Raw genomic sequence first — 10143 nt, 5'->3', positions numbered from 1 at the left:
TTCTGAGGTCCCAGCTCTTCTCACTATTTCTTAGTTGTTGGAATTGATGGAAAACCTCATAAGCAGTTCCTTACTTCACCTCTGCCTTGCATGTGGACTTATGAGCTATAAAACAACGCAGTGGTAGATGGAATTTGCTCCAGGACTTAAGAAAAATGACATAGTTGAGCCTCTACATCTTGGGGTTCCTAACCTTTATACTATAATAGACAAAGTGTTACTCAATAGGCCTTTTATTTTAAGAACTACCTTCCCTCTGTAACTTGATTTGTGCCTCTATTAGAACCTCTACTTGGAATATTATTGCTTTTTAATTTTTGACTCATGTACTTTTAACTTGTTAGTTAAATTTTTGTCTCCTAGGCTACAACAGTTCCATGATACATCTTCAAGGATATGAAAATGTACGACTAAGCATAATTGATAATAGTGCATCTAAATTCCATAATCAATCTCCACAATAGTCTACGTGTTTCCTATTGCCAAAGGGGCCCTTTAGAGTAGTGAGAGAAGATCTTCACCCTGAAACCTATAGTGTCCCTTTTCAGCAGGAAGTAGTTAAGAGAATATGTTGTCCCCTTTTCCTTATGAATCAGGGTGAAGTCTCTCTCAGGAAGGAGTGATAGGGAATGGCAAAGGACACACTTGACAAAGGAGATTAATCAGAACTGGCTTTGACAAGCACTGTGGCAACTGGACAATTAAAACAGACTTTCAAGGGGGAGAAAAAAGAGGAATGAACTGAGAGGGAGGGTAGAGAAAATAGTGCAACAGTGAATGAATGGAAACCAAAAATCTCTATAAGTGTTCATTAAAATTAATAAAATTTAATAAAAAAATAAAAGAAAACAAACATGTCTATCCTGGAGAGGGTAAAACTAAATTTTTCCTTGGAAGCAAGGATTTTGAAACTCCATCTCACATACTTTGGGTACGTTTTCAGGCGGGACCAGTTCTTGGAGAAGGACATCATGCTTGGAAGGATGGAGGGATGTTGTGGGAGAGGAAGACCCTGGGTGAGATGGATTAATACAGTGACTGGGATAATAGGGCAGGTATGTAGGAGATGGTGAGATTGGCTTAAGATAACATTTTTAAGAAACTAGGCATAGGGTCATTATGAGTCGCAAGCAACTAACTCAATAGCACATAACAACAACAAGAAGCATTGTGCCCAAAGTATTCCCCCAAGAAGCATTCTGGTTGTACCTTCTATAACATATATCTGTTTGTTCTTTTGACAGTCCATGGGACATTCAGTACTCTTCTTCAACAGTGCAGCTCAAAGACATAGTTCTTCTTCTTTTGTCATCGTTATTCATTGTCCAGCTCCCAGATACATAGCAAATGACTGAAAAGACTACGGTCTGAATTAGGTCCACCTTAGTCCTCAAACTGACATCACTTCTTTCAAATAATTTGGTGAAGTTCTCGATTACAGGTGTTTCCAATGCTTTACATATCATTATCTTCTGACTTCTGGTATCAAGTGTATTGATTATGGATTCACATAAGACAAAGTCATCAACAATCTCAATCTTTTTTTTTAATCTATCATGATTTTGCCTATCTGTCCAGGGGTGAGGATTTTTTCACTTCTTAGAAAATACTTAGAGCGTTCTTTTTAAAAACTATTTCATTTATAAATAATTTTAATAGTTACAAATTTTTTTCAGCGGTGATCATATTTATATTATGTTATAAGCATAGTATTAATTTTTAAAATTTTTCATGTAATTGAAGAGATCATGGCTTGAATCAGATGCATCTTAGTTGTCAAAGTTGTGTCATTGTTCCTCAATAATGTCATTGTTGTTCAATATGTTTGGAAAGGTCCCTGACTGCCATCGTCTTTTCCAGTTCAATATATCTTCTGATTTTCTGACTGCTGGTAGCATGTGCACTGTGGATCCAACTAAAATGCACAATCTTACTTTACCCTCCACTTTTCCAAGCACGATGTCTTTTTCAATGGACTGGTATCTCCTGACAGTATGCCCAGAATATGTAACCTAAAACTTTATCATCCTTGCCTCTCATGAACATGATGGTTGTACTTCATATAATACAGATTTATTTGTTATTTTGACAGTCTATGGTATATTTAATTCTCTTTGCCAATACCACAATTTAAGGACATTTGCTATTCTTCTTTAGTATTTCATACTTACTGCCCTAATTACATATGAGGAAGCTTTGGGTCTAGTAGTGAGAAATTGTGTTGTAATCCCAAAGACACATGGTTTGAATCCATTAGTTGTTCCACAGGAGAAAGATTAGCAATCTTCTCCCATGTGATTTACTGCCTCTGATAACTGGGAGTAATCAGAGATTTCTGATTACTGTAATAACCAACTGGACGCTCAGCTATGAGTCAGTTCCGACTGGACATTCGACAACAGTTTTCATGTGCATATGAAACAACTGAAATTGCTAGGAAGAACCTCAAGAAGACGAAGTGACACAGTGACTGCAATGATAGACTTGAGCAAGATGCGGGTCAATGCTTGAAAAAGGGAGGTGGCGCAGAATAGGAGTAGGTTCGAATCTGTTGCTCATGGGGTCACTGTGAGTCTTAATAGATTCTGTGAGACTTAATGTGTGTCTTAATATTTAAATTGACATCCTTGATCTTCAGTACTTTAGAGAAGTGCTTGATGGTAGATTTTCCCAGTGAAACTTACCTTTTGATTTCTTGAATGCTGCTAACATGGGTGTTGATTGTGGGACCAAGTAAAAGAAAAACATTAGTGATTTCAGTCTTTTCTCCATCTATTATGATGTTCCCTGTTTGTCTAGTGAGAATTTTTTGTTTTCTTTATAGTGAGATATCCAGATCTGCGTCAGAAACCCTGAACTCTGCCCAGAGCTAGAGTCTGGTTTCACCTTTTGTGCCCCTAATTCGTGTCACCTATGACAGGAAGCTGAGACTGCCATCATGCCTCCCCCTCATTTTCTCCCAGGAAAGTGAATTCTAGAATATATAATCATACTCAAACTTGCATTTAGATCAAGAAGCAGTCATTTGAATAGAAGATAATACTGCATAGTTTATAATCAGAAAAGTTGTGTGTCAGGGCTATATCATTTCTCTACATCAATTGGATCTGTATGCTAAGCAAATAAACAAGAAGTCGTACTATGTGAAGAAAAGAAAATGGCACACCAGGATGAGAGAGTTACTGACAATGAAGAAAAAAAATCTTGAATGTAAAATCTATAGATGCCATGAGGTATTTACTGAAGAAAGCAGAAATAATTGAGCCTTCAAATTAGATTACATATTATTGTGTTGTTATGTGCAGTCAAGTTGCTCACAATTCATAGTGACCCTCTGTCCAACAGCTCTGAAGCCTGCCTTGCCCTGAGACAGACTGTCTAATTCCAATACACCAACTCCCATGGCCCAGTTACTGTATCAACCCATCTCATCCAGCGTCTTCCTCTCCTGCACCGTTCCAAACATGGTGTCCTTCTCCAAGAACCACTCACTCCTAGCTACGTACCCAAAGTATGTGAGACAGAGCTTCAGAATCCTAGCTTCCAAAGAGAAATTTGGTTTTACCCTCTCCAAGACAGACCTATTTGTTTTCTTGGTGGTCTGTGGTATGTTCAAGACTCTTCTCCAGCACCACAACTGGAAGACATCAATTCTTCTTAGGCATTGTCCAGCTACTGACACATAGCAAGTAACTGCAAAGACCATGGCCTAGACCAGGTACACTTTAGCCTCCAGACTGATATTGTTGCGTCTCAGTACTGTGGAGAGGTGCCCAATAGTAGACATACCTAATGCAATTTGTCTTGATTTTCTGACTGCTGCTGCCAAGAGTGTTGATTGTGGAGCTGAGCAAGCTCTGTTAACAACCTCAATCTCTTCTCCATTCATCATAGTGCTGCCTGTAGGCCTAGTGGTGAGGATTTTTGTCTTCTTGATGTTGAACTTCAATCCATATTGAAGACAGTTCTTGACTTCTGCAGCAAGCAATTCTCTTCAGTTTCAGCAAATAAGGTTGTGTCATCTGCATAACCTAGGTTGTTGATGAGTCTTCCTTGAACACTGATGCCACATTGTTCCTCATAAAACCCAGTCTCCCAGATGATCTCTTCTGCGTATAGATGGAAATGGTATGGAAACAGGATGTATCCCTGATGTACTCTTTTTCTGATTTTGAACCATTCAGTGTTTCCCTGTTCTGTTCTGAGGACTGCTTCCTGGTCCAAGTATAGGTTTCACATAAGCACAATCAAGTGTCCTGAGATTCCCATTATCCTCAAGGTTAGCCTCAATTTGTTGTGATAGACACAGTCAAATGGGTTAAATGCCTTTGTGTAGTCAATGAAACACAGATATCCCTCTGGTACTCTACTTTCTGTCAAGATCCATCTGACATTGGCAATAATGTCTGTTGCCACAACCTCTTCTAAACCTAGCTTTTATTTCTGATAGTTCTCTGTCAATGTACTGTTTCAGTCATTTCTGGATAACCTTCAGCAGGATTTTGCTTGTGTGTGAACTTGTCCGAAGATTTCCACACTCTGTTGGGTCACCTTTTTTTGGAATGGGAATAGATAAGGATCTCTTCCAGTCAGTTGTCCAGGTAATTGTCTTCCTGATTTCTTGGCACAACTTGGTGAGCACATACAGGGCAGCATCTGTTTGTTGAAATATGTCAAATGATATTCCATAAATTCCTGGGGCTTTATTTTTTGCTAAATCTATCAAAGCAGCCTGAACTTCCTCCTTCATCACCATTGACTCTTTTTTTTTTTGGTATAAAAATGTCATCTTCTTTATTTTACATACTTTAATTTCAAAACAAAATAAACAAAACTCAATACACAATATCCCACCTCATTCTTGAGGTTGAGGCCAGAGTTACATCCTGTCTTAACACACAGGACAGGAAAGAAAAATACTAGCTATCAGCAGATGGAGCCAGATGGGAGAGGGCAACTCAAGACTGCTGTGGGAGCCATAGGGATGCTATACAGGGGCAGAGGGTTGATACAGTAGGAACTTTTAATCGACTTCTTCCATGCGAGATGCATCGTCATCACCCTCAAATGGGGGGATCTCATCAGGAACAGCACCACTGGGTTCCCCAGCAGTCGCTTCATCTTCATCAGTGCCTAAGCCTAGCTTGATCATGCAGTAGATGCAGTTGCAGTGAGTCTGGGGATCCTTAAGGGAGAAACCAGAAGAGAGCAGTGCGGTTTCAAACAGCAGCACCACCAGATCCTGAACAGCTTTGTCATTCTTGTCTGCCTCAGTCTTCTGTCTCAGTGTTTCAACAATTGGATGACCGGGGTTAATCTCCAGGTGCTTTTTAGCCATCGTGTAGTCCATTGTCAAGTTGTTCTGAAGTGCCTGTGCTTTCATGATCCGCTCCATATTGGCTGTCCAGCCGTATGTGCTAGTCACGATGCAGCAGGGTGAAGATACAAGCCTATTGGAAATTGTCACCTTCTCGACCTTCTTATCCAAAATTTCCTTCATGAGCTTACAGAGATTCTCAAACTTGGCCTTCCTCTCCTCCATTTTCTTTTTCTCCTCTTCATCCTCAGGTAGTTCTAGGCCCTCCTTGGTGACAGAAACCAGGCTTTTCCCATAAAACTCCTTAGGCTGTTGCACACAGTACTTATCGATAGGTTCAGTTACATACAAAACCTCAAAGCCCCGCTTGCGCACTCGTTCCACAAAAGCAGAGTTGGCCACCTGCTCTTTGCTCTCACTAGTGATGTAATAAATGGACTTCTGGGTCTTCTTCATGCGGGACACATATTCTGAGAGAGAGGTCATCTCATCTCCAGACTGGGAAGTGTGATAGTGAAGTAGCTGAGAAAGGCGACGCCGGTTAGTAGACTCTTCATGTATCCCAAGCTTCAGGTTTTTAGAGAATGCTTCATAGAATTTCTTGTAGTTCTCCTTGTCTTCTGCCAACTCAGAGAAGAGCTCAAGGCACTGCTTGACAATGTTTTAGCAGATGACCTTTAAGATTTTGCTCTGTTGCAGCATTTCACGAGAAATGTTGAGGGGCAGATCCTCTGAGTCAGCCACGCCATGGATGAAGTTGAGATACTCTGGTATCTCATCACAACTCATCACAACTGTTCATGTTCACAACACGTGGCGAACATAAAGTTTAATGTTGTTTTTCTTTTTCTTGTTCTCAAAGAGATCAAAGGGAGCCCAGCGAGGGATAAAGAGCAATGCCCTGAAATCTAGCTGACCCTCTACTGAGATGTGCTTGACTGCCTAGTGGTCTTCCCAGTCATTAGTGAGACTCTTGTAGAACTCTCCATATTCTTCCTGTGTGATGTCATCAGGATTTCTGGTCCAAATGGGCTTAGTCTTGTTCAATTCTTCCTGATCAATGTACTTCTCCTTAATTTTTTTAATTTCCTCTTTCTTGTCTTTATCAGTGTCACCCTCCTCACCTGAACCCACATCTTCTATCTTGGGTTTCTCTTCATCATCTTTATCTTCCTCTTTCTCACCATTCTCTTCTTTTGCCTCATCATCACTGATTTCCTTCTCTCGTTCTTTCTCCAGATAGAGGATGATGGGGTAGCCTATGAACTGTGAGTGCTTCTTCACTACTTCTTTGACTCGTCTCTCTTCTAAGTACTCTGTCTGGTCTTCTTTAAGGTGCAAAATGACTTTAGTACCCAAATCAACGGGCTCTTCATGGTCAGCACGAACTGTGAAGGAACCCCCAGGTGGAGACTCCCAGGAATACTGCTCCTCATGATTGTGTTTTGTGATCACTATCACTTTCTCTGCCACCAGATAGGGAGAAGAAAAGCCAACACCAAACTGACCATGGAGATGTCTGCACCAGCCTGCTTTGGTACCAGACTTGGCAATTGTTCCCAAGTTATTATGAGATCAGCCTTGGTCATGTCAATACCTGTGTCCACAAGAGTCAAAGTACATTCCTGGGGGTTATGGATGATGTCAATTTTCAGCTTTTTCCCACTGTCCAACTTGGAAGGGTCTGTCAGGCTCTCATAGTAAATCTTGTCCAATGCATCAGAAGGATTAGATATCGACTCTCTAAGGAAAATTTCCTTGTTGGAATAGAAGGTACTGATGATAAGAGACATAAGTTGGGCCATCTCTGCCTGAAAGGCAAAGGTCTCCACCTCCTACTCTTCATGGGGTTACTTCCTCAGGCATCTTGATGAAAAAGATTTCAACTACCAAAGAGGCGAGAGTAAGGTCTAAGACCAGGCTGCACAAGGCTCGCCAGCTGTACGGGGGGACTCAAGAGAGCATCATTGACTCTTGATCAGATCTTGTTTCTTGAAAGTCTTCTGTGTCAGCAAATTCTTTTTGGTACAGTGACCTGTGTACTCCTTTCATCTTCTTTTAATTCTTTCTGGATCATTCAATAATCTGCCCATAGCATCCGTATTGCAACTCAGGGTCTGAATCTGTTCTTTAGTTCCTTCAGCTAAATGGCAAGTGAAGTTGGCCCTTTTGATTTTCAGACTACAGTTCTTTGACATTTCATTATAATTCTTTGCTTTGTCTTTCAACACTGCTCTTTGAAATCTTCTACTCAGCTCCTTAACTTCTTGATGTCTTCCCTTTGCTTTGGATTTTCCGTACTCTAGTGCAATATTCAGAGTCTCTTCTGACATCCATTTTGGTCTTTTCTTCTTCTTTTGTCTTTGTAATGACCTTTTGCATTCTTCGTGAATGATGTATTTTTGATATCCTCCCACAGCTCCACTGGTCTTCATTCATTAGTGTTCAAGGCCTCAAACCTGTTTCTGAGGTGGTTTTAAAATTGAAGTGGGACAGACTCAAGGTCAACTTTTTATTTGATTTGATCCTCTGTAGCTTTAATTTAAACTTATATATAAGGAGTTGATGGTCTGTTCCACAATCAGCACCTGGCCTGATATTGAACTTCACCAACAATTCCTTATGTAATCAATATGATTTCTGTCCATACCATCAGATGAAATCCATGTGTATAGCCTGTGTTTATGCTTCTTATAAAAGGTATTTTCTATGAATAAATCACTGTGCAGAATTCTATCATTCTATTCCCAGCTTCATTTCTGTCACCAAGTCCATGTTTTCCGACTACTGATCCTTCTTCCTGGTTCCCAACTTTGGCATTCCAGCCACTCATTAAGGCATCTTGGTTGTGTGTTCAATTTCTTTCTGACTGTAAAAATTAGTAAAAACATCTATTTCTTCTTCTTTGGGTCTGGTTGTTGGTACATAAATTTGAATGATAGTGGTATTAACAAGTCTTCCTTTTACACATATGGATATTATCCCATCACTCACAACATTAACGGATCTATGAATTATGAAAGTGACCCCATTTTTTCTCTCACCTTTTCATCTCCAGCATAGCAGATCATATGATTGTTTGGTTGAAAATGTCCCATGCCCATCCATCTCATTTAGCCAATACCTAATATGTCACTATTTATACATTTCATTTCTTTCTTAACAATGTCCAGTTTTCGTACATTCATGCTTTTCAAATTTCATGTCCAGTCATTAATTTCTGCTTACAATTGTTTCTCCTCCTTTGTGTTTCCAAATTTAAGGGCTCTATGTGTGTTCTATTGTACATAGGGGTTTTGCCAATCCTTTTTCTTAATCTGTCTTAATTTCGATGCTTAGTTTTGGAACAACATCTGACAAACAAACATTTTAGTGAGAAGAGCAAATGAAAGACACTCTCACAAAGATAATCATACATGCAGTGCTCTCCCCCTGCATGTGTGTCTTGTCCCTCCCTTTTCCCGAATATCAGCATCATCTGCACTCCATCGCACCCTTTCCAGAAACCTTTTAATATGATGGCTCAGGCCAAAAATTACTTCTGTGATTTCTTGCACCTCACAATGTTGCTGGTCTCTCACACTGATTTCTATCTCATGTTTAGAAAGATTTGAGTCCAAATCCTATGTACCAGTTTCAGAGCATTATTCTTGTCTCAGGAAGCAATGGGGAATGTTCTTGTTCCCGAGCTTTTGCTCCAGGACTGTTGTCTTGTGGCATATTGTCTCTGGGCTTCCTTTTGTACCACATGGCTGTCACAGTATGTTAATTTCCAAAGTGAGGACTATGTCTCCTTTAGCTCAGGCCTTAATGTTCCATCTGGGCTAGGTTGGCTGTTTGTTAACATAGACAATGGGATCCTAGGAGAATAGAGAATAGAATTGTTGAAGTCACTGTGTCAATCCATATAATGACCAATGGGTCAGTATAATTAAGGATACTCTTTGTTAGTTTCTGTGATCTGTCAGATCACCTTTGTTTGGATGGAACTAAATATTGATCTTATCCAGTTAGTCAGATATTGTCTTCTAAATTTCTTGGCATAAACATGTTAACATGTCTGGGGCTGCATTTGTTTGCTGAAGTACTCCAGTTGGTATTTCTTCAGTTACTGGAATTTTCTTTTTTGCTAAATTATTCAGTGCACCTTTGACTTCTTCCTTTAGTAATATTGGTTCTAGATCATGGTACTTCATGGGATGTTCCCAGTTTCAGTCTATTAATTTTTATTTAGTGATTATGAATATTTCTCCCATTTTCTTTTGATGTTTTATGCCTTTATAAACATTTTTCAACCTGTAGAATTCTTCAGTATTTCAACTTGAGGCTTGAATTTTTCTTCAGTTTTTTAGCTTGAGTAATACTGAGAATTAAGTTTGTTGAGAAACAAATTTAAGCCTCTAGTCACAATACTGATAGATGCTATTGGCAATACAATGAATGACCCAGGAAGCATCAAATGAAGATAGAGGGAATACACATAATCATTGTACCATAAAGAATTATCTGACAAGTAAAAATTTCACAAAGGAACATATGAGCAGAAACCAATGATAAGGAAGGAGAAAGTTGAAGCTGCATTGAAGGAATTGGATTCCCAAGAAAGGTGATACAACAGAATGAGGAAATGATAGAATGATATCATTAATCTCACATGCAAGCGAAATACTGCCGAAGATCATTCAAAATACTCCAGAACAGTATATAGATAGAGAACTGCCAGAAGTTCAAGAAGGGTGTAGAAGAGGCTATGGAACCAGGGATATCATTGCTGGTGCCAGATGGATCCTAGCTTATAGTAAAGAATACTAGAAGAATGTCTATTT

The 10143-nt window shown here is 39.5% G+C and overlaps 1 pseudogene; it reads right to left on the bottom strand.

The window, feature by feature from the left end:
• Nucleotides 1–5023: 5023 nt before the first annotated feature.
• On the bottom strand, nt 5024–7183 carry LOC102856085 (annotated as a pseudogene).
• Between the last annotated feature and the right edge of the window lie 2960 nt (nt 7184–10143).

This window comes from Elephantulus edwardii, unplaced genomic scaffold (assembly GCF_000299155.1).
Source record: "Elephantulus edwardii isolate Elephantulus edwardi_28Jun2011 unplaced genomic scaffold, EleEdw1.0 scaffold00133, whole genome shotgun sequence".
Classification (NCBI taxonomy): Eukaryota; Metazoa; Chordata; class Mammalia; order Macroscelidea; family Macroscelididae; genus Elephantulus; species Elephantulus edwardii.
This window is presented reverse-complemented; position numbering and strand designations above follow the sequence as displayed.